Below are 23,722 nucleotides of genomic sequence, written 5' to 3' on the forward strand. Positions count from 1 at the left end.
GTTTGGGAACACTCTTGCTTCTCCATCTATCTTGATCCATAATTTGGCTGGGTAGAGTATTCTTGGGTTTGCATTATTTCTTTCAATTTTAAAATATGTCATTCCACTCTCTCCTTCATAGTTTCTGCTGATAGGTGTGAGCATATTCTTATTTGGGAACCTTTATATGTGATTGCTTGCTTTTCCCTAGCTGCTCTGATTTTCTCCTTTTCCTCAAAGTTGGATAGTTTAATCATTATGTGCCTTGGTGACTACTTCTTGGGATTCAGTCTAGCTGGTGTTCTTGCAGCCTCCTGAATGGTTGCCTGGTTTTCATGTATTAATCTGGAGTTTTCCCCAAGAATTTTCTCACAATTTTTGCAGATGACTTCTTTGCTGTGTCTTCCTCTGGTAATCCAATTATTCTGATGTTGTTCCTCTTCATAGCATCAGACATAGCTCTTAGGTTTTCTTCAGCTTCTCTAATGATCTTATTAGATTTTTGTCTGTGTTTGTTAAAGTCTGCTTGGCTGTTCTCTAGGTCAATGATGCGGCTCTCTGCCTCCTCCAGTTGATTGACAGAGTCTGTGAGTCTGCTACTGGTTTTTGTTATTTATTCCCTAAGCTCTTGTATTTCCCTTTGGTGTATGGACTTTATCTCTGCTATCATTTCATCCTTTTTCTGTATTGTTTCTCTCATATCCTGTATGACTCTAAGCAGTACTCTGAAAATTTCTTCCTATGGCAGATCAATGTCTGCTTCTTCTATGAACCTCGTTAGGTTCAACACATCTTCTGCCATTGTCTTTTGTTTCTCCCGTTTTTTTGTTGAGGTCATTGGGGCTGTTTGCTTTGCATTGTTTTAGAGGGTCCAGGTAGTCGAAGAGCCCTGGCTCTCTCTGGGAGACTCGCAGGAATGCTTCTTCAAACTGCCTGCATCTAATTTCTCTATGGAATTGGCATACCCCTTTATCCTCCTGTGGCTTCACTCTTTCCCTATTCAAACAGTACTCTGTTATTTGTAGGGCAAGTTGGATGGTCATCTCAGGGGATACTGGTTGGTTGGTTGTGGACCCACAAGGATGGTGCTGTACTAGGTGATCCCACAAGAAACCGTGGTGGTGTGACCCATGACAGAGTGGGGCATCGCAAAGGGTGTGTGGGGGTGCCCACTGCAATGGGAGCAGCATAGAAGGCTGGTGGGTTGCTGTCTTTGGTGTAAAGCACTGAAAAATGGTGGGTAGAATTGCCTTGGTCAGGTACATCACTGTTTCATGTTGGGAAGAGGTTCCCACAGCAGAATGGAACATTAGCGTGTGTTGGCCGAGCTGTCTTAGGCCGTGTGAGGCACTATGGCAGTCAGGAGGATGTTCCCTGGGTTGTGTGGGACTAAGGAGAATGGACAGGAGCTCCCCATCTACACAGGCAGGATTTCCTCTGAGAAAGGTGGCTGGGATTTTTCTAGCCACATGTTAAGCACTGCAGAGTGCACGTGGAATTTCCCTGGGGAAAAGGTGGGAGTGATTCCACTGGAAGAAGTTGGACAGGCTGTCCTCTGGTGGAGGGTGGGCAGGGGAAGGGGTCTTTAAAAAATGACCATAATATGTTCAACGAATCGCGTGTTTCTAATATATAAAATACAATCACTATTATCTAATTGGCTCATATAACAGTGAAGAATATTGTAAATGAGGATGCCAATCAAGAAGCAATATGTGGAAAAGCAAACAAACAAACAAGGAAACAAAAAATAAACAATATGGAAATATCTTATATAACAGCTTTATTGTTTTTATAAGGTAATATTTAATATTTCTCCATTACTATTTTAAAAATCTTTCTCATAACATAACCTGATATTGTGTACCTCTTTTATTGTGCTAATTTAAGTATTAACTCTATGAAATAAACTATCTCTTAATATATATTTTTTATATTTAAAATGGTCATTAGGGAAGCAAATTGGTTTTTAAATTATTTTAATCCCACCACTACATGTAAATTAGTCTTCAAAGCTCTCTCATATACCAATCATATCTCAGCAGTTACATGAACTTCCATACCAGGAGCTAGTTAAACAACACCATATTTAGAATTACTAATGGCCCCATGGAGGTCCCTTATAGTAATCCTCAAAAAAATGGATAATATTGTCACTAAAGTGAAACAGGGATATATATACACTTTAGATATAAGAATGGATTTTGAGCTTACATTCAACCATAAGCCATAAGCTGAGAACAATCATCTTATGATGTGGCGCTGCTCAATATTTATTCTCATTAATAGATCACTGAAGAAGATAACAGTGTTACAGCAGAATCTGGTGAAAAAATCAGATGATGTTCACCTATCAGAAAGAATACTGTCTAGGTATTAAAAGCTTGTCTTAAAACAAGCAACCATCTAAGTGAGGTGACAGCTAAGTCCATAAGGAAGCAACACATCAGCTGATGTGATCCAAAGAGTATAAATTTCAAAATCTAAGATCAGAGGATGAAACTGTATTAGAGCTTAAATTCTGAGCACCCAATTTACAAGAAGGCTATGAATAACAATGAAAGCCCAAAAGCCATTTGCAGATACTCCCCCCGCCCCCCATGGGGAAAGCACTTCCATTGTATATCTTCTGACCACTGACCATGGATGGGAAAAGCTCTGACCCCAGACAGAACACAAGAAAGTGAATTGTTGCACACATCGTTTATTTAAAATTTAACATCCTATCATTTGCTTTCCCTTTTAGTTCATTATTTATTCCAGCTTTTATTACTTTCTGCTTTCATTTGGAATAATAATAAAATAACCAATATTACTGAACACACATATAGAATTTTTTTAATGAAAATCTAATTGGTTGTGTAGACTTTCACTGAAAACAGTAAAATTTTATTTTTACAAAGTGAATACATTGGTTTGAATGGGGGTTGGAGTGGAGACCCAAATCCCATCTATGGACAATAGAACATCCCCCCACAGAGGGGTCACAGGGAGGAGGTGAGTCAATCATGGTGCAGTAGAGCACTAATGGGTCACGCAATATACTTCTGTTCCCTGGAGGTCTCCTTACCCCCCCACCCCCGCTATCATGACCTCAATGCCGCCTTCCAATCTAGACTAGACAGGAGCATGTACACAGGTACAGGCAAGAGATAAAACTCACAACACATGGAACCCAGGAACAGGAATAGAGATACTAAAAGGATGGGGGAGGGGGAGGGAGAGAGAGGCGAAGAGGGAGGGGCTCACCGATTGCAATGAATGGCACATAACCACACCCCTCCAGCCAGGGGGAAGAATAACAGAAACCAGAGGGGAAAGGAGACAGCAGTCGGTGTGAGATTTGGAAATAATTAACAATGTACATCTATCTGAAGGCCATGAGTGTTGGGGGTGGGTAGGCTGGGAAAAAAGGAGCAGCTGATCCCAAGGGCTCCATGGAAAATAAATGTGTAGTAAAGAACGATGGAATATATGTATGAATATGTCAGATACAATTGATGTATGGTTTGTAACAAAAGTTGTAAGAGCCCCAATAAAATGATTTCAAAAAGTGAACTACATATTAAATAGATTTATTCAAGTATGATTTTAAAAAACTTGTTTCTCAAACAAATATTAAAATGAGCTTGTGTTAAATGTCTTAATTGATTATTAAAGGAATCATTGTTGAAGGAATTTGAGGCAGTGGGAGAAAGGTTGGGCTGCTAACCACAAAGTTGGTGGTTCAAACCCACTAGTTATTCTGCAGGAGAAAGATGGGGCTGTTTACCCCTGTAAAGATTTACAATCTAGGCACTCTTAAAGGAACAGTTCTATTCTGTTGTATATAGTCACCGCGAGCTGGAATCAACTTGATGGCAGTAGAGTTTAAAAATATATACTATTGTGCTCGCTTCGGCAGCACATATACTAAAATTGGAATGATCAGAGAAGATTAGCATGGCCCCTGCGCAAGGATGACATGCAAATTCGTGAAGTGTTTCATATTTAACAAATATATATATAGTCAAAAGAAAATGGAATGAGTTTTCTAACAGATTAAAAAAAGAAAGAAAGAAAAACTGGTTAATAACCTACAGTACAAGAAAACATAATCATTGCTACTAGCTTTACTTCTAGAAAAGAATTTAAAACTTACCAATTAATTTTCCAATCACTGAGTCAGATGAAAGTTGATAGCAGTGGATGCTTTTGGGGGTGGAGGGGAGTTGGAGGATCTAATCAGCAGTCTATAGAAAGTAAACAGGCTATTAGATAAAGCTTTGATTCAATATTAAAAAGTATGTATTCATTTTTCATTATATTCCTAAATATCAGAATATTTTTCTTAAAATTATGCTAAAATGAAATAAACTGCTCACAAATATTAACATTGTGTGCAAAAAGGTAAAAGATATGGCATTACTATAAGGATTGAGAAATGATGTGGGTACTTTGTCCACCTTCATGATCTTTGTTAACAACCTCAAATGTCCTTCCTAGAAGGGTCTGCCATGTTAAAGAAAGCGAGCATTAAAATATTGCTAAACCCTATTTTATGAAAATCTTTAAATATTTATGTGTTTTTGCAGGAATGATTTTATCATAGTGATAATCTTCCTTCTATCCACTGAACATTCTACCCAAAGACAAAGACTGGTGAGGTGGGGATGTTAACTAGCACAATTTCTGTGCATAAAAGATAAATTATATGAACCAAGGTAAATAATATATGAATGTTGTTCTACAGATAAAGTAAAGAGTATGGTTAGGTAATCATTTTCAAGTGCTTTACAGGGAAAAGAAACTTCATCCACATGAAAGATACCAAAGACTATAATTCTCAGGATATTTTTAACTCGAGAGAATTGAACCTCCTGAAGAAAGTTATCTGAAAAGGAAGTAACAGAATCATTGGAGCTAGGAATTATTTACACATCAATCTCTGGCTGAATCATTTAAATGATCAATTCAGAATTTATGCCCGAAGAGTGAACATTAACGTGTGTGTGTGTGGGGGGGGTGTGAACATGAGGGGGGAATGTTATTACAAAGCCAGAGGAATAACTAGTGCCTGCTAATCTAATTTTAACCAAAAATTTGTTTTAGAGTATCCGTAAGAGGATAAAGACAAAAGCCAATGAAAAGTGGCCTTTCTAAATTCAGAGCGATAAGGAATTTGAGATTCTATATCTTGAATTATGAGTTGATTCAGGGATGCTCCACTCAGTGACTGGTAAGAAAGTTATTGACTGTGTCAGAAATCCTGTATTCAAGAGATTGAATGGTATTAAAGAGATTGCTGTGTCATTGGAAAAATTGATAATGTTCCCAGTGCAATTGCCTTATACCCCAGGGGGGAGATTGTCAGTGTTTATATGGGTTTTTATTTTCTTGCCTTTATTTGTTTGTTGTTGTTGTCTGCTAGTTGGTTTGGTGCTGTTGTTGGGGTAGTTGTCTTATGAGGTTTTGATTTAGTCATAATACGACCGCCAAAGTAAACCTGAGTTGTGCATATCTATGAGACAAGCAGATGGATTCTGGGCCCCACCTTAACGCTAAAGCCAATCCAAGAACAGCTAGTTCTGATAAGATGACCTTGCTCAATGCTCACCTTCATGAAATGATCACTGAAGATAAGGGTGCTACAGCAAAGTGTGGTGAAGAAAGCAGATGGTGTCAGGCTATTAATCAGAATACTGTCTGTGATCTTGAAGGTTTGTATTCAAGCAAGCAGCCATCTAAATAAGGAATCAACTAAGTCCACACGGAAGAAGCACACCAGCTTGTGTGATCCAAAGACGAAAATAACAAAATTCAAATATGACAAAGGGAAAAATATCAGAGCCTAAATTGCGAACATCCAACTTGTAGAAGGCTATGGAAGACAGTGGGAGTCCCACACCGGTCTGCAGAGTAGCTAGTCAAATTAAGTCACTGGCAAATCCCCTCTAGCCACAGGCAATCGGAGAGCAATCAAGGTAATCATGATTACACGAATTGCATTTTATACTTGATCAGTTGACCTCAGTCTTCACCTGAGCTGAAATTGTTCTAAGTGCAAGTATTTCTTGCTTTTTCAAAGACAAAAATTTCTTAACTGGCCTTTTTAATACTGACTATAGTCTTTCCTTTCTTATTTATTATTTGTATTTTTATCTTTGTATTATTATTTTATCCTTACCACTTAATTTTGTTTCTGTTTGGTTTTCACATTTGTGAAGCATAGAAGTAGCTGCACAGAGAGACTAACTGAGGCAAGGGTTGGGTATATAGGGAAGGTAGGAGTAGGAGGTGGGAGAGAGGGAGGGTGAGGGGTGGAAGGAGCCTTTATGGGAGTAGGGAAGGATCGTTAGAACTGATTGTGATTACACAACTCATTTTTAAAGTGATTTAATCATTAAAAAGGTTCTAAAATTGATTGGAGTAGTGATTACATAATTCTTGATATTATTGAACTATTGAATTGAATGATATGTGGATTATCTGTCAATAAAACTATAACAAAATTAAATGAATCATTGAAGACCTAAAAAATAAAGGATCCTTTTAAAACTAATGGGGGAACAATTAGTTAAGTAAAATATATACATAGTGGTTAGCTGATAATTCAAATCCTTGAATGGTTTAAATAAATAAAAGGCAAAAGTAAATCTAGAGCATCTATAGAATGGACTGATTTTGTAATATATATATATATATTTTAAAGTTATAAAATATTTTTAAAATTTATTTATGATGGTTTTTTAATTAAAGGATCATTTTCTGGGGTCTTTTACAGTTTGTAGAACCATCCATACATCAATTGTATCAGGCATATTTGTATATATGTTGCCATCATTATTTTCTAAACATTTTCTTTCTATTTGAGCCGTTGGTACAGCTGATTTTTTTTAAAAAAGGGTGGCAAACATATTTGATTGGAAGAGAAGAGTCTCTTGAATAAATATGCTGGAAAATAGAATTTCCACATATAGAAAAATGGAATAGTACCCTTGCCTCACACCATACACCAAACAATTTCAAAATAAATTAAGAACCTAAATGTGAAATCTAAATGCATAAAATGCTTAGAAGTCCAAGAAGGGACAAACTATCAGGCCTAACTTTCAACAGTGGATTATCTAATTTAATAACAAAAACAAAATTAACAAAAGACAAAATAAATAAATAGAACATCATAAAAATTTTTAAGTGTGTCCATCAAAAAAGTTTTGTTTTGTTTTTTAAGCAAACAGTACTGACTGGAAGTGTATCTTCAGAAACCATATGTCTGGCAAGATCCAAACAACAGAAATATAAACATTAACAACATACCAATAAAAAGACAACTATTCTAATGATAATATGATTCAAGGACTTGAATAGATATATCACCAAAGAGTACATTCTAATGGTCGCTAAAGAGAGAAGAGTCATTAGCCATCGACGAGATACAAATCAAAACCGTACGATACTATTTTCACTCCCAGAAGGATGGCTAACATTTTTAAAAAGAAAGAACAGAAAAAGAAAATGACAAGTGTTAGTGAGGATGTGGGGAAGCTGGGAAGCTTTATCCATTGCTCGTGGGACGGCAAAGTGGTTTGGCTGTTGTGGAAAACAGCACTCGCTCCTTGAAAGACTCAAAATACAACTACCGTCTGACCCAGCGATTTCACTCAAGCAGAAATGTGTGCACCCACCGGGTTTTACGATTCACAACGGCCAGAAGGTGAACCCAACTGAAGTGCCCATCAACAGATCGATTTTGTAATATTTTTAGAGTGCAAAATAAGGTCTTTGACTTTGGAATTTGTAGTGAGAATTGATAGAACTGATTGCTTCCAGTCAGGTCTCATGGCCATTATGTTTTACACCTGTGACCCAAACAGTCTCAACTTTTCAGGTCTACCCAGGAACGATGACACATGAGTTCATGCTAATGAAATCCACAAGATTCTTGTTCAATGAACCAAAATGTCAAGTATTTTTCAATGACATTATGAGGCCTCTCTGATATGAGTTGCAACTGCCCATTGTAAATGTTGAAATAATATCGTGTTAATGTGCTCTCTCAGGAAAGTATATATATCTTCTCTTTCTAAAATATTTTCCTCAAGCCAACACAATATTAGGTAGGGTGTCCAGAAGCATCAAAATTGCAATAGAAGTTATGAATAGTGCAATCAAGATGAACATGAAAATCATATTATTAGATATCAAGAAGTTCCCCTACAATCTCCAAAAACTTTGAATTAGTATGCTTTTATTAAAGCACTTAATAAAGATGTATATAATATGACTTGTAAGAGAAGAAGGGGATTGAAGCAGATGAATGCATTGTTTCCCTTTGAAAGAAATTGGTAAGTAAAGACTTAGGGACAAAATGAAGCAGTTGATTTGAGAAGTTCAACACGTCTGCTAGTTTGCATAGGATTTGATACAATTCCAGATGAAAATTCAAAGGAATCTTTTGGAATTTCACAAATTATTTTAAAGTTTCTCAGGATAAGGACCAAATTATGATTATGAAAAATGAAGAGAAAAAACAAAGTTCAGAACGGAACATGGAGTCTGACCCAATGTGGTGAGGAATAAGTGTCATATATGCTTTTACAAATACAAATATACACGAACACTTTCTGGAAGAATACAATAAAAAATATTGAGACAAAAAGTCTATTAATGATACCCACCTTCCTGACATGTTCGTTGAAGACAGACGTGTGCATAAGCAAACGTGGTGAAGAAAGTTGATGGTGCCCGGCTATCAAAAGATATAGCGTCTGGGGTCTTAAAGGTTTGAAGGCAAACAAGTGACTATCTAGCTCGGAAGCAACAAAGACCACAGAGAAGAAGCACACAAGCCTATGTGAACACGAGGTGTTGAAGGAATCAGGTAGCAGACACCAAAGAACAAAAACCATCATTGTGTGATCACCTTCCCCACATAAACACTGAAGACGAATGTGTGCATAAGTAATTGTGGTGAAGAAGGTTGATGGTGCCCGTCTATTGAGAGATATAGCATCTGGAGACTTAAAGGCTTGAAAGTAAATAAGCGGCCATCTAGCCCAGAAGCAACAAAGCCCATATAGAAGCAGTACACCAACATGTGTGATCATGAAGGGCTGAGGGGACCAGGTTTCAAGCACCAAATGTGGGGGTGGGGGAAATCATATCATCGTGAATGAGGGAAGCGCGTGATGGGGACCCAATGCCCATCTGTAGACAACTGGACATCCCTTGCAGAGGGGTAGTGGGGGGGGAGATGAACCACTCAGGGTTCAGTGTAGCAATAATGAAAGTCACAACCATCCTCTAGTTCTTAAATGCTTCCTCCCTGGAACTATCATGATCCCAATTCTACCTTGCGGACCTGGTTAGACCAGAGAATGCACAGCAGTACAGGGGGTATCTGGAAACACAGGGAATCTAGGACAGACGAGTCCCTGTGGACCAATGGTGAGAGTGGCGATACCAGGAAGGAAGGGTGGGTAAAAAGGGGGAACTGATCACAAGGATCTACATATAACATCCTCTCTGGGGGGTGGGCAACAAAAAAGTGGGTGTGGGAGATGCCCAGCAGTGTAAGATAAGATAAAATAATAATTTATAAATTATTAAGGGTTCATAGGGGAGTGGGGAGTGGGGAGAGAGGGAGAGGGAAAAAAGGAAAATGAGGAGCTGATTCCAGGAACCCAAGAGGAAGGTGAATTTTGAGAACAATGAGGGCAACAAATGTATAAGTGTGCTTTACACAATTGATGTATGTATGGATTGTGATAAGAGTTTGTATGAGCCCCAGTAAAATGATGAAAACAAAAGTCTATTACTGGTATAAAATAGTGGTGAAATAAATTTGATTATAATGTGAATGCAATGCCGATAATGAACCCTTTTCATTAATCAATAGAAAAGGAAAACATTATATAATAAATAATGTTGGAAATTGTTTAATTTGGAAAACTTTTTAATGTAAATTCTGATCTCACATCAAATATCAAAATAAACTCCAGATGGTTTGAGTTAAATATGCAAAAACAAATAAAAGTGAATATTTATCAAATTTTTAGGAGATAGCTAAAATGAAATATAAAATAAGGAAATATTTAGTTATATGATCATTTAAAACTTCTATTTAGCCAAAGAAAAACTACAACCGAAATTAAAAGACCAATAAAACTGGGAGAAAAAAATTTTAGAATTACAAACTTTAGAATTGTCAAAGTCATTTGACTTCGTAATTAAACTTCTTGAGGTTATCTTAAAGAAAAATACTAAGTATGAAAATAAATGTGCATAAAATATTTTATAGCAATTAAGGACTGATTAAGTTAACTACAACATCATGTCTGGATAGAATGTTATATTACCATTTTATCATGTGTATGTAATAGAATATAAGAACGTTTATGATATATCACCAAAAAACCCAAGCCCACTGACATTGAGTAGATTCCAATTCATAACAACTCTGTAAGGTAGAGTAGAACTGCCCCACAGGGTTCCCAAAACTGTTATGTTACAGAAGGAGATTGCCACAGTTTTCTTCCATGGAGAACAGTGGTGAGTTCTACTCACCAACCTTTTGCTTAGAATCCAAATGCTTTATAACTTAGTCACCGGTTATAAAGTAAAAAGAAGGAATATAAAATTGCATCGTTGAGTTATTGGGCTAAATATTGGGCTAAATACTTACCTGGCAGGGGAGACACCATGATCACGAAGGTGGTTTTCCCAGGGTGAGGCTTATCCATTGCACTCCGGATGTGCTGACCCCTGCGATTTCCCCAAATGTGGGAAACTCGACTGCATAATTTGTGGTAGTGGGGGACTGCGCTCTCCCCTGGAAAAAAAAATTGCATCGTTGAGTTATTGGGCTAAATATATATATATAAATTAAATAATAATTTATTTATAATATATAATTTATATATATATATAAATTAAATAAAAATAATTTATTTATAATTAAATTAAATCCATTAATATATATATATAAATGGATAGGGAGCTTGCATAAGCTATAGTAATAATGACCATATTCACACAAGATCAGCAGTTCACACATACCGCTGCTCCTTGGGAGAAAGATGAGGCTGCCTGCTCTGGGGAAGATTTACAGCCTCAGAAACCATATGTAAGGTTGCTGAGTCAGAATCGATCCAATGGCAGTAGGCTGGTGTTTTGGTGATTGAGTGAAGGGCTCCTGTGGGTTAGGCACACAGGCGGCTAACCACAAGACTGCTGGTTCAAGTCCACCAGCTGCTTGCAGGACAAAGATGAAGCTATCTGTGCAATGGGGTTGGTCTTGGATGATGAGTGAGCCAGAGATATAAGGGAGATTTCTGTTTGTTCCTGCATATTTTCTAAATTTCCCTTTGTAAAAAAAAAGAAAAGTATTATATGTGTATACTTCCAATATATTTCATCCTTCTTTCCAGTATTTTAATTAAAAACAGCTTAATATTAAAATTAATCGTAATTTTATTCAGTTAGCCAATTCCTTTCATCTTTTAAAAATATTAATAATGTGATATGGCTGGCTATCAACTCTTTGTTTTTGAGTCTCTAACAAATCTTTTATTTTCTTCCCCTCTAGTTTCAAAAACATTCTATTGGTATAGAGAATTTTATATTGGAATTATTTCCCTGAGGAACAACTGAAAATATTCTGGTTTCCATTGCTACTACTACCAGAATATCAGCCATAACTCTCATAGTTCTTTTGAAGGTGACCTTTTACAATTTGGCTTCCATTAAGACTTTCTTTTTACCATTAGCATTAGGCATTTTCACTATGATACACCGAGATTGTGATTTTCTTTCTTTGTCCTATTTTTTGTATTTCAACCTGTGGATTGTCAGATTTCATCAGTTTTGGACTATTCTTAGCCATATCTCCCTTCCCCCTGCAAATATTGCCTCAGTACCATTATCTCTTTTCTTTTCTTATGGAAGTCTGATAAATGTATATTAGACCTTGTCACTCAGTCCTAAGTCTTTCAACTTTTATCTCACAATTCCTATAAAAGTGCAGCATTTTTTGCATTATACATTACACTTTGGATATTTTCTTCTTAAGTTTTGACTCATTTATTCTTTCTCAGGGACTCTGTTGATAAGCTCATTTATTAAGTCATTCTTGTAGTTATTACATGTACTTAATTTATTTTAACATTCTAGACATTTTTAATTTGTCATTTTGAAATCCGTTTTACAATGGCCTATCCCCGGGTCATGCAAATGGTTTGAGCTCAACTATTAACTGAGCGATTGGTGGTTCAAACCTACTCAAGATGGCTCAGAAGACAAGGTTAGGGATCTGCGCCTGAAGACCACAGCTTGGAAAGCCCTATGGAACAGTTCTACACAAGGGGCTGCACCCACGGGGTTGCCGCGGGCAGAACCCATTCAATGCCAGCGAACAATACTCTCTACAGAAAAGTTCAAACTTATCTTAAACCATAGTAGGCATTGCTTGCTTGCTTAATTTGAGTCTGAAAGCTTTGTACATCTATTTATTGTGTCATTTCTGCAGGTATTTATTCATTACATCCTTTGTATTTCAAATATGTATGTCTCATTGATCTTGAAAACTATTTGTGGGGGTTCTTAGACCTTTGAGGAAGGTACCTGTATACGTTTCCTACTATTGTTGTAACAAATTAAATGGCTTACCACAATGCACATTCTTTCTCTTATAATTACCAAAGTCGGCTGTTTGAAATAAAGATATTGGTAGGACTGCATTCCCCTTGGAGACTTTAGGGATGTCCTGAAACATGCCCGAAGCTCGTGGTGCTCACACATGGTTCCACAAGATCATTAGCAAGGAGAAAAAAAAACCCACTAAATGTGGTTACTCCATGAACATTACGTACTTCCTATGAGAGCCTGAACAAGTTCGCACATGGAAAGTAGCTTTTCTACCTTATAAAAGAGGCAGACGGCATACTGCAGGTGAACAGTGTCACCTGGATAAATAGCGATCAGGTGGAGGTGGAAAACGTGTAAATGCCCTGTTATGCAGCATGAAGAGGGGACAAAGTGAGATAGAGTACATGATAACACCTGTCCTCCCTGCCTTCTGAAAGCTGTCTCGGTGGAGATAGAGGACTATTCCTCGCCTGCCTCAACTGATATAAGGAATGAGGGTCGTAAAAAGGGCTTACCTTTACAGGTTTCCATTGACCACATAGGCCTAGTTAGAGAGACTGAACACATACTTCTACTAACGTGAGGGACTTCGGCATAATTGAGCGACCATGACATCTGATGGCCATTTTTGTTTGCTTGTTTGTTTGTTTGTTTGAAATGAACTAGTATGTCACAAAATAATCCAAGGCCCCCCTTCGGATCCAGGCCAAGTGCCATAGAGCACCGGGACATTGAACCTAGGATCTTCAAGGCACACAACATGCTCCAAAGGCCATACCAGAGGGATGCAATGCACCCCACTGGGTGAACTAGGCTCTACCTCAAACACACCTGTAACCTGAGGACTGAAGACTGAAACTACTTGGTGTGGGAAGCAGAAGACAGCGATACCAAGAGTATCGAACTGTCGGTACACAGACTAACACTTACTTAATACTTCAATGCCTTACTTGCTGTATTAAGACATGTATTTTCTGTCAGACTTATGTCTGTCATTGTCAGTGAATATTATTATTGTAAGTTTTGCCTAACAACCGACTCGCATTATTTGCACAAACATGTATATCCAGTCATGTAAGGATTTGTCTATAAATCAATAATCCATGTATTGCTATTTGTTGTTAGCCTAAACTTCTTCAATTTCTCTCAATTATGTTTTAAATTTAGTACCATGGGGTAATCAATCAATTATACTACCTACAGAAGATCCTTATGCTCCAGGGAGATGAACGATAAGATTTTCTACCATAAATAACAAGGATGTCTCAAAGGTGAGCCAGAGGCAGCAATCTGTAGGATTTTTAAGTCTGTGACCCTTCTCTCATTTTAAAATAAAATTTAATTAATATATTTTTGGGTTTTTAAAAATCATTTTATTAGGGCCTCATACAACTCTTATCACTATTCATACATACATCAATTGTATAAAGCACATTTGTACATTTGTTGCCCTTATCATTCTCAAAACATTTGCTCTCCATCCAAGCCCCTGGCATCAGCTCCTCATTTTACCCCTCCCTCCCCACTCCCCCTCCCTCATGAACCCTTGATAATTTATAAATTATTATTTTGTCATATCTTGCCCTGTCCCACGTCTCCCTTCACCCACTTTTCTGTTGTCCGTTCCCCAGGGAGGAGGTCACATGTAGATCCTTATTGGGGGTTTTTTATTTGCAGATCTATTTCCGTTTTGTTTGTGAAATATAACACAATGAAAAATATTATATGTAATTTCACAGCTTATCTCATCAAGTAAAATATAAATCAGTAACCGACACCTCATCAAGTCAATTCTGACTCACAGTGACCTGCAACAGTATGCCATTAAATCCCCATTGGATGGCCATTTTTATCCCCCACGGGTCATGGGACTAAGATCTAAGTGGCTCACTACACGAAGCGCTGTGTAATTTTCCAGCCTGACCACCCTAGGAGAGTGGAGGTCAGCCACCTTGGTACCACACCCAGGGCTGTGTCTCTTTAACTTGGGCATTTCAACAAATCAGTAAGATTCAAAGTGAGGGATGGCAGTCATTTGTTCCAAAGCCTGAGGATACTAGACAAAGGGAGAACAGGGAAAACATGGCCCTAGAAAAGTCCAAATGAAGACTCCTCACGTGGGAGAATCTGTTTCATTTCCTTTTAAAGCTTCTAGAGACTGTCTACACTCAGGTTCATGGTCCATGTTTGCATTGCTTCAGTTTCTGCTTCCTTTATTATATCTTCTGAGTCTGATCTTCCTATATTCCCTTTTAATAGACGCTTGTGTTTACTGACTCTTGCTTCATAATGCAGAATTAGCTCAGGCATTTTAAGATTTAATCTTATCTGTCTTGTTCTTCTCTATGAATTTTGGTTTTCCCTCAGATTTGGGCCTGGTAGTTTCTTATGGGAGATCTTGGTGGTATAGCAGTTAAAGTGGTTTAAACTGCTAACCCAAAATTCAGTGGTTCAAACCCACCAGAAACTCTATGGGAAAGCAATGAGACAGTCTCGTTCCATAAAGATTTAAAGCCTTAGAAATCCGTCAGGATAGTTAAATTCTGTCTTCCAAGATTGCTGTGAGTGGGAATCAACTAGACTTCAACAGGTTGGAATGGGAGTTTCTTATGGTCATGTCAATTCTTCAAAGTTCTTAAGAAAATAAAAACACATACATATTATTTAGCATTTTAGGTAGTTTCAAAAACAGCATTAGTTCAAATAATTTTCCTGCTAGTACCAAAATTAAATCCACAAATAAATTCTTCATATGTGTGGGAAACAGAAGGATTTCTCCCAAGCTGTCTCCCCCAAATATATGCCAAATTTAGCTGCTTGCGAATGACTATACACTTGGAGGTCATCAGGAGTAGGTCAGGGGTCATTCTCCCTAAGAGCTATCAGCCATCTAGAGCAAGCAGACACCACTGTTTATCCCACAAGTAGGGTCCACTCCCTTCTGATAAGGATAGTAGTTGTCTGTTTCCTTGTAGGAGACACCAGAGAGGTCAAACCTGCCCGAGGATGACTAAGGTTAGGCTGCCATTCTAAATCTAGAATCCGTCCATCTTGTCACATGTATACCCCCAATCCCTCCTCTTCCTATTGCGTGTATGTCCCTAGACCACCCCTTCTCATTGCTGTATAACCTATAGTGCAACCCCTTCCTGTGACACATGTCTACCTATAATTAGTGGGCTTTCCCGCCGCCTAAAGGTATACAGGCCTTGGTTAGCAATACAGAGCTCCCTCTCTCCTCAGTTCTCTCTCCTCCCGTTTCCCTTTTGCTTTGTCCTCCTTCCCTTCCCCGTCTCTCCACGTGGACCTCCATGCGGGGCTGAGGTGAGCATGCTATCGTGAAATGTGTCTGACTGCATTATTGTAATGTCTCTTCTATCGCTCATGCTCTCGATGACTTTAATATAATATTTATATATCTCAACTGTACAATTGTGCTTATTGAACCCTTGATTCGTGGTGGGGGCTGGCTCCCCCCAAACTCAAACCACACATGTGCACATGCTAATTTTACATTTTAAAATAATAGAGAATGCCTCATCATACTTAAAATACAAGGTAAGTAACAAGATAATATATGATTATTCATGAAATTTGATCTTCTGCGTCTGGAAGAAAATGAAATCAACATGGATTGAAACAGTTTGGAAAGTTAATGGTAGTAGACTGATAAAAAAATAAAATTTAAGAGAAAGAAAGGGACAAATACATTCTAGATAGTTATAAAAATAGGAATCCGTAAAAAATAAAAGGCACAACAAACGGCATGAGCCATTTATATTTTAGGGCTGGTTGCTAGAAAGCAAATGTTTTGAGACTGATGAGGGCAACAAATGTACAAATATGCTTGACACAATCGATGGATGTATGGATTGTGATAAGAGTTGTATGAGCCCCCAATAAAATGATTAAAATAAAACATCTGCATTTAGACCTTAAGCCTGTAGTCCTCACAGGCCTCTGTGACTCCCTGGTTGTACCTGCGACATTTTCAGGAGGTCTGGGAAGACAAATATATTTTCACAATAACATTTAAGCTTTATTTTCCTTTCTCATTGTGCTGATAGTTACATCAATGGCACACAAGCATGAAGAGTGAGTTAGCATGAATGACTAGTAGTCACAGAAGCCTTGGTGACACAGTAGTTAAATGCTCACTGCTAACCAAAAAGTTGTCAGATCGAACCCACCAGCTGCTCTGAGGGTAGAAGGAATGGAAGTCTGCTTCTGAAAAGGGTATTGGTATTCGACCTTTTGAAATCAAAAGGGCAGGACAAAATTCAGAAGGACTAGGAAGGAAGAAGAAATGGAAATGGGAAACATGGGGAAGACATGATGTCACCTTATGGGGATTGCAATCGATGACCTAAACAAAATGTGTATTAACTGTTTAATGGAAAACTGATTTTCTCGGTAAGCCTTTACCCAATTTCATAATATAAAGTTAAAAACAAGCAAACCACATACACAAAAAGATTGCGGCCTTAGAAATCCTATAGGACAAATCTACTCTGCGCGAGAATTGACTCGATAACAATGGGTTTGGATCTAGCTTAGTTTTTTGGTTTGCTTTTTAGTAGTAGTCTTATTCTTTAGCCCATACATTCACAATTAAAAAATTATCATTTCAGTTGAGTGTTCTCAATAAACAGTAAAATATATAATTTATTAAATCTTGACCCTTACGTACATTTTTATTTTCTATCCTATGTAGCAAAAGGAGAAGTACTCAGTTAAGTACTTCTTTGTATCAAAACATGATGGTTGTCTCAAGAAAAGGCATTTGTGTAATTATTTGAATAACAAGTTGAGCTAGTTGTGTTCTTCATAGAACACCATTTTTCCTTGAAAGAATGACACATATGGTTATTCATACCTGTACATGTTGCATACATTTTTAAGGAAATGAACAGCATAAATCTGTCACTTGAAAGAACACAACTCATGATCTATGCTATGCTACTAACAATAAAATTAAACCTTTCAAGAAAAAGCCAAAATTTTGGAAAACTTTTCTCTATCACGAGGTTGACAGTGTCCTAGTAATTAAGGAATTTCCTACTGATATATAAAACTATGCTAACATATATTACATTTTGAGATTATATTATAAAATGTGCTAACAATTTGGAAGATGTGACTCAGTGAACCTATATTCTCCAAATGATAAATGCGTGCATCTCAAAGTCCTGCATGGATACATTTCCATTGAGAGTGCAACAGGGGCCAATGGGGTTAGAAGCAACAGAATTTTAAAAGTTCAAATTTGAGAGGGATATCAATAATGGTTGCTCAACCTGAAGAGTATAATCAATGACACTGAATTATACATGTAGAAATTGTTGAATTGGAGAATGTTTTCTTGTGTATATTTTTGCCAAAATTGAAAAAAATTACATGAATAACAATGAGTACATGGAAGAAGAAAATGTTCTAAAATTGATTGTAGTAAAGATTGTACAACTCATGTTGATATGATTGAACTGTTGAATTGTATGATGTGGATGAAGTGTCAATACAGCCGTTTTAAAAAAAGAAGCTTAAGAGTTCATTAATTTGGTTTGAGATTCCATATTGCAACCAACTTTTAGTAAACACTTGAGTTTTGGTGTAGTGTTAAAAAAGAATATCCCTAATTATCAGATAAGGTGATTAATATACTTTCACACATTCATGTGAGAGTGGAGATTCTTCATATTTTTTTCAATGTCACAATAGACTGAATGCAAACTGCAGAAGCAGATATGAGAATCAAGCCATCTTCTATTGAACCAGGGAATAGGGAGATCTGTTAAAATGTAAAACAATTCTACTCTTGTGGCTTAAAAAAATAAAATGAGAGGTATCAGCTTAAAAAATATATTATCATATTAACATGTCATGAAGCTATCATTGTTATTTTTTAAAAAACAGCATGCATTTTCAACTACTTAAAAGGTAAATATTCTCAGCTTAAATGCCAATTTCAGTGCTAATACAGTATATATTAATATATTCATTATAAGAATGGTGTGGGGTGGCCTTTGATCTCTGACTTCACAAGTACCAAACTCACCATCAGCCCAAGGTTGATTCCTAAGAGTGAGGGTCAGACATACTCCCACCCTCCTCCAACCTGCTTTAACAATTCTGACATCAACTGTCTCTTCCTCAGCACTCTCTACTTCTCTGCTGGGCTGAACAACGAACTGAAATGGCTGTACAGACCTCACAGAACATACTCACAATTAGGAAAGTTATCAGATTACAAAAGCTCAAGATATAGTTCTCTAGTCAGGAGCAGCTCTTCTCAGGCATGACTGCAAGCACATCTCTCTCTGGCACTTGGTCTCTTGACCACATGGGCCCTTGACCTTTGCCCTGCTCAGTCAATGTTACAAAGTTCTAGCAAAGTTATACTGCTGATTAATGCAGAAAGGACACGCCACTGTGTCATAAACCTCAGGCTCCATGGGTCAGCAAACCTTGGTCTCTTACTTAAATGCTTGAAAGTAACCCTCTGGACTGTAGGGTTGGCCTCATCCTGAGACAGGATAGCCACTAACTGACCCACAGCACTACAGTGGGCAGCACCAGAAACACAGTGTGGGAATCGGTCTGACACCCCCTCACCCCACCCCCCACCCCCAAGGGCTTAACATGAAGGAAGTGCAACAAAGCAGCAAGGGAAGCAAAGTAACAAAGTCCCCAAGGGATTCTGAAAATAGAGGTTGCACTGGATTGGGGGGAATGGGTCGTAGGGCGTGGCACTGCATCAGACCCGATGCAGAAGACATAAGGGTCAGCAGACAGACCGGGAACTATTCATAGGCTATTTTTTCCTTTCTTTTTTTGATGTCTATCTAAATAAGATAGGAAGGAAAAACACTCCTGAGGAGAAAACAACAGGATCGACAGTTCTGGGGGACAGGGGAGAGGAGGAGGTGTGGGAAAGGGAAGGGGGAACCAACAAACCCAGGGACAAGGGAACAACAAGAAATCTAAAATCGATGGTGAGGAAGGCATAGAATTCAATCAAGTGCAATGTAGCCAAGAGGAAGTACAGAGAGACGAATGAAGGTTAAACAGGATAAGGGGACAGGAGGAAAGCAAAAGGAAATAGAGGAAAGAACTAGGAGGCAAAAGACATTTATTGAGGTATAAACATGATGCACATATGTAAATATATTAACATATAATGATATATTATATATATTAATATATATAGGGATATAGGTCTATGTGCATACATTTATAGGTTAAGTATGAAGGTAGCAGATGGACATTGGGCCTCCACTCAAGTCCTCCCTCAACGCAAGAACACTTTGTTCTATTAACCTGGCATTCTGTGATACTCACCTTCCCAACACAATCACTGAAGACAAAATGGGTGATGAAGAAAGCTGATGGTGCCGGCTATTGAATGATATATTATCTGGGGTCTTAAAGGCTTGAAGTTAAACAAGCGGCCATCTAGCAGGGAAGCAACAAAGCCCACATGGAAGAAGCACACCAACCTGTGTGATCATGAGGTGTTGATGGAATCAGGTATCAAAAGACCCAAAACAAACAACTCCTTTGATGCGAATCAGAGGGGTCGGAATGAACATCCAAAGTCCATCTGTAGACAACTGGCATCCCCTCACAGAAGGGCCACAGGAAGGGACAAGCCAGCCAGGGTGCAGTATAGCACCGACAAAACACACAACATTCCTCTAGTTCTTTAATGCTTCTTCATCCCCCACCCCTCCCCACTATCACGACTGCAGTTCTGTCTTACAAATCTGGCTAGACCAGAGCATGCACACTGGTACAGATAAGAGCTCTGAACACAGAATCCAGGACAGATAAACTCCTCAGGACCAATAATGAGAGTAACAATACCAGGAGAGTAAGAGGAAAGTAGGAAGAGAAGGGGGAGAAAGGGGAAACTGATTGTAATGATCGACGTACAACAACACCGCCACCTCCCCACCACCACCAGCTCCATGGGTATGAACAACAGAACTGTGAGTGAAGGGAGACAGCAGAATGTGTAAAGATGAACATAAAAATAATCTATACAATTGATGTATGTATGGATTGTGATAAGAGTTGTATGAGTCCCTAATCAAATGTTTTAAAAATAAAAATAAATAAATAATCAAAAATCTATAACTTACCAAGGGTTAACAAGGGTGGGAGGGTGGGGGAGTGCTCAAGTAGAAAGAAAATGTTGACGATGTAAGATATGAAAATAATAATCTATAACTTTTCAAGGGTTCATGAAGGAGAGTGGGTGGGGTGGGAGGGGAAAGAAATGGGGAGCTGGTAGCAGGGGTTAAAGTGACAAGTGAATCCTTTGAAAATGATGATGTCAGCATATGTAGAAATGTGCTTGACACAATGGATGAATGTATGGATTGTGATAAGAGATCTAAGAGTCCCCAATAAAAGTATTTAATAAAAAGAGTATTTTATAAAAATTAAAAAAAGAAAGGTTTTGGAAAATTTGATGGCAAAATATGTACAAAATGCAAAGAATGTATGTACAAGCCAAAATGTGCTTGACACAACTGATGTATGGATTGTTATAAGAGCCCCAAGAGCCCCCAGTAAAATGATTTGCTAAAATAAAAAATAATAAAAATGAAAAGTAACCTCTACAAGTGAGCTTCCTAACCACAGGCACTTGTTGTTCTCTTTCCAGGGGCCAGGAAGCCTGCTTCTCTGTCCCCTGCTCTTCATACTGTGGCCTTTGCTGCCACTACTCCACCATCTCTCTGGTGTCACAGCTCTCTCTCTCTCTCTCTCTCTCTCTCTCTCTCTCTCTCTCTCTCTCTCTCTCTCTCTCCTAGATCAAAGAAGTTCCCCATGCAGGGGTCTCAGAGTCCAAAAGATATGTCCAATTCTGGCTCTTCTTTCTTGTTGGTAGGGAGATTCCTCCCTTCCTGTTTCTGGCCTGTGTTATTTCATACCCAGCATGTGGGAAAACACTCAGAAGCTGGACTACATGAAGAAGCATGCAGCCTCTGACGTGGATATGCAGGTGACACACCTTGCTTGCTGAGAGTGAAGAGGGCTTGCAGCATGGAAAATGAAAATCAAGGATGGCAGCCTACAGCGTGGATTGCAACTCGATGTCAAGAAAACCAAAATCTTCCCAACTGAGCCAATCGGTAGCACCATGATAGAGACAAGACTGGAATTGTCAAGGATTTCATCTTGCTTGGATCCACAATCCACGTTCACGGAAACAGCAGGCAAGAGATCAGAGGATGCGTTGCCTTGGGTAAAGTTGCTGCACAAGATCTCTTTAAAGGGTTGAAAGGCAAAGGCGTTACTTTGAGGACTAAGGGGCACCAGACCCAATCATTGGAATTTCCAATAGCCTCCTATGCAAGTGAAAGTTGGACGCTGAATAAAGAAGATGGGGAAAACAGATGGAAGAAGAATCAATGCATTTGAATTGAATATTGAAAAGTGCTACAAACTGCCAAAAGGACACATGAAAGGACAAAAAAAGTCTGTCTTGGAAGAAATACAGCCAGAATGTTCCCAAGAGGCAAGGATGGTGAGACTACAGCTCATGTACTCTGGAGAAGGACATTATGCTTGGTAAAGTAGATGAGCAGGGGACAAGAGAAGACCTTCGATAAGATGGATTGATATGGTGGCTGCTGCAATGAGCTCAAACATAACAATTACGAGGATGGCACATCCTGGGCAGGTTTTCATTTTGCTGTACATAGGGTCACTAAGAGTTGGGACCAAACGAGCCGAATCCAGTCATCTGGTGGGAGTTACAAAGAACAGGCTAGGAAAAAGCCTATCAAATAATTCCTTTCACCACAATCCTGCACATTAGGAATCTCTTAGTTCTCAACATTTGTAAGCAAGTAAAGGAATTCTGAGATCATACACTTTGCTATCAAAGAGTATAAAAGAACTGTTAAGGGTGATCTTTACTCCAAGAGTATTTCTGTTTAAAGAATCAAGACCCCCCCCCAAAATTTTTTTTTAAATAAAAAAAATAAAAAAAGAATCAAGACCCTACAGTTAGAATACTTTGGGAGACTTCCAACTCATGCTGGCCTCTATGACGTCAGCTGTCCTTACTCGGCTCTCACAAAGAGCTACCGTTTGGAAACCCAGGGGAGCAGTCCGCCCCTATCCATGATATGGAATCAACTTGGTGACCATAGGTGTTGTTATGCTGTTACCCTCCATTGTTAATCCTTTGGTTGCAGTCCCTTCAGCTAAATCCTTTCTAAAGACCACGTAGGTGATTCACTAATTGAACTCCCTACCTCTGCTTACTTCCAGGATCTGGATCCCGCATTTGTTAATGCTTCTTATACCATCTTCAGTCTCTTCCTCTCCTCAATGTTTCTCCTGCCTTCCGATATGCATATCTCCCTCTTCTGAAAAGCCTACTGTTCTCTCAATTTACTCTTTTTCATCTTTTCACCCACACATTTCTATAATGAATCATCTATGCCCACTTCTCCTTCTACCTCACCACTTAGTTGCTAGGCAGACCCTTGTAATTTAGCTTCTACACACACAAATCTATGTAAACTCCATCTCAGGGACTCTATGACCTACTATTTTACCAAAACTACGATCTTTTGGTCATTAACCACTCTCTCCTTTGACGTTCTTGTCTGTTCTTCCCTTAATCTAACTGCTCTGTCTCTGGTCCTTCGGTCCTTTTTTGGTTCCCTGCTCCTTGTCCAATATGTGGACTTTAGGCTCAATCATTAAAGTTCTGCTTAGTTTTGTTTCCTGTGATCTCTTGTTTGGAAATTCCATTCATTTCCATGTAGTAGGCGGTTTGATTTATTTCATAACAAGACCTGTGTGACTGGAAACGATTTTGAGATATAAATCTATGGCGTTTTCATCTCCTTCCCTCCCATCGCCTGAGAGGAGGTATGTAGGGGGAAAAAAGGACAAGAAGCCTACAAGTTTCCTGGCTTTTATCTTCCTAATGGGTAAGCCTTTACGAGAACTTGAGGGAAGTTAAAAGAAAATTCCCAAATTTAAATGCCATGTCTTAGACAAATCATGAAAAAACACAGATCCCCACCAGGCTAGATGGCAATCTTTTGGAGTGAGCATAGGAAAGGAAGGTCTAGTTGTGGGCACTAGACAT

General features: G+C 38.4%; 2 non-coding genes across 2 annotated transcripts; both read left to right on the forward strand.

The window, feature by feature from the left end:
* Window positions 1–3,867: 3,867 nt before the first annotated feature.
* LOC142427004 (U6 spliceosomal RNA) lies at window positions 3,868–3,973 on the forward strand. The gene has a single exon (XR_012779851.1). It is a non-coding gene; the product is annotated as a U6 spliceosomal RNA (small nuclear RNA).
* Window positions 3,974–10,637: 6,664 nt separating this feature from the next.
* LOC142427091 (U1 spliceosomal RNA) lies at window positions 10,638–10,795 on the forward strand. The gene has a single exon (XR_012779920.1). It is a non-coding gene; the product is annotated as a U1 spliceosomal RNA (small nuclear RNA).
* The last annotated feature ends 12,927 nt before the right edge of the window (window positions 10,796–23,722 follow it).

The sequence above is a fragment of the Tenrec ecaudatus genome, chromosome 14, assembly GCF_050624435.1.
Source record: "Tenrec ecaudatus isolate mTenEca1 chromosome 14, mTenEca1.hap1, whole genome shotgun sequence".
Classification (NCBI taxonomy): domain Eukaryota; kingdom Metazoa; phylum Chordata; class Mammalia; order Afrosoricida; family Tenrecidae; genus Tenrec; species Tenrec ecaudatus.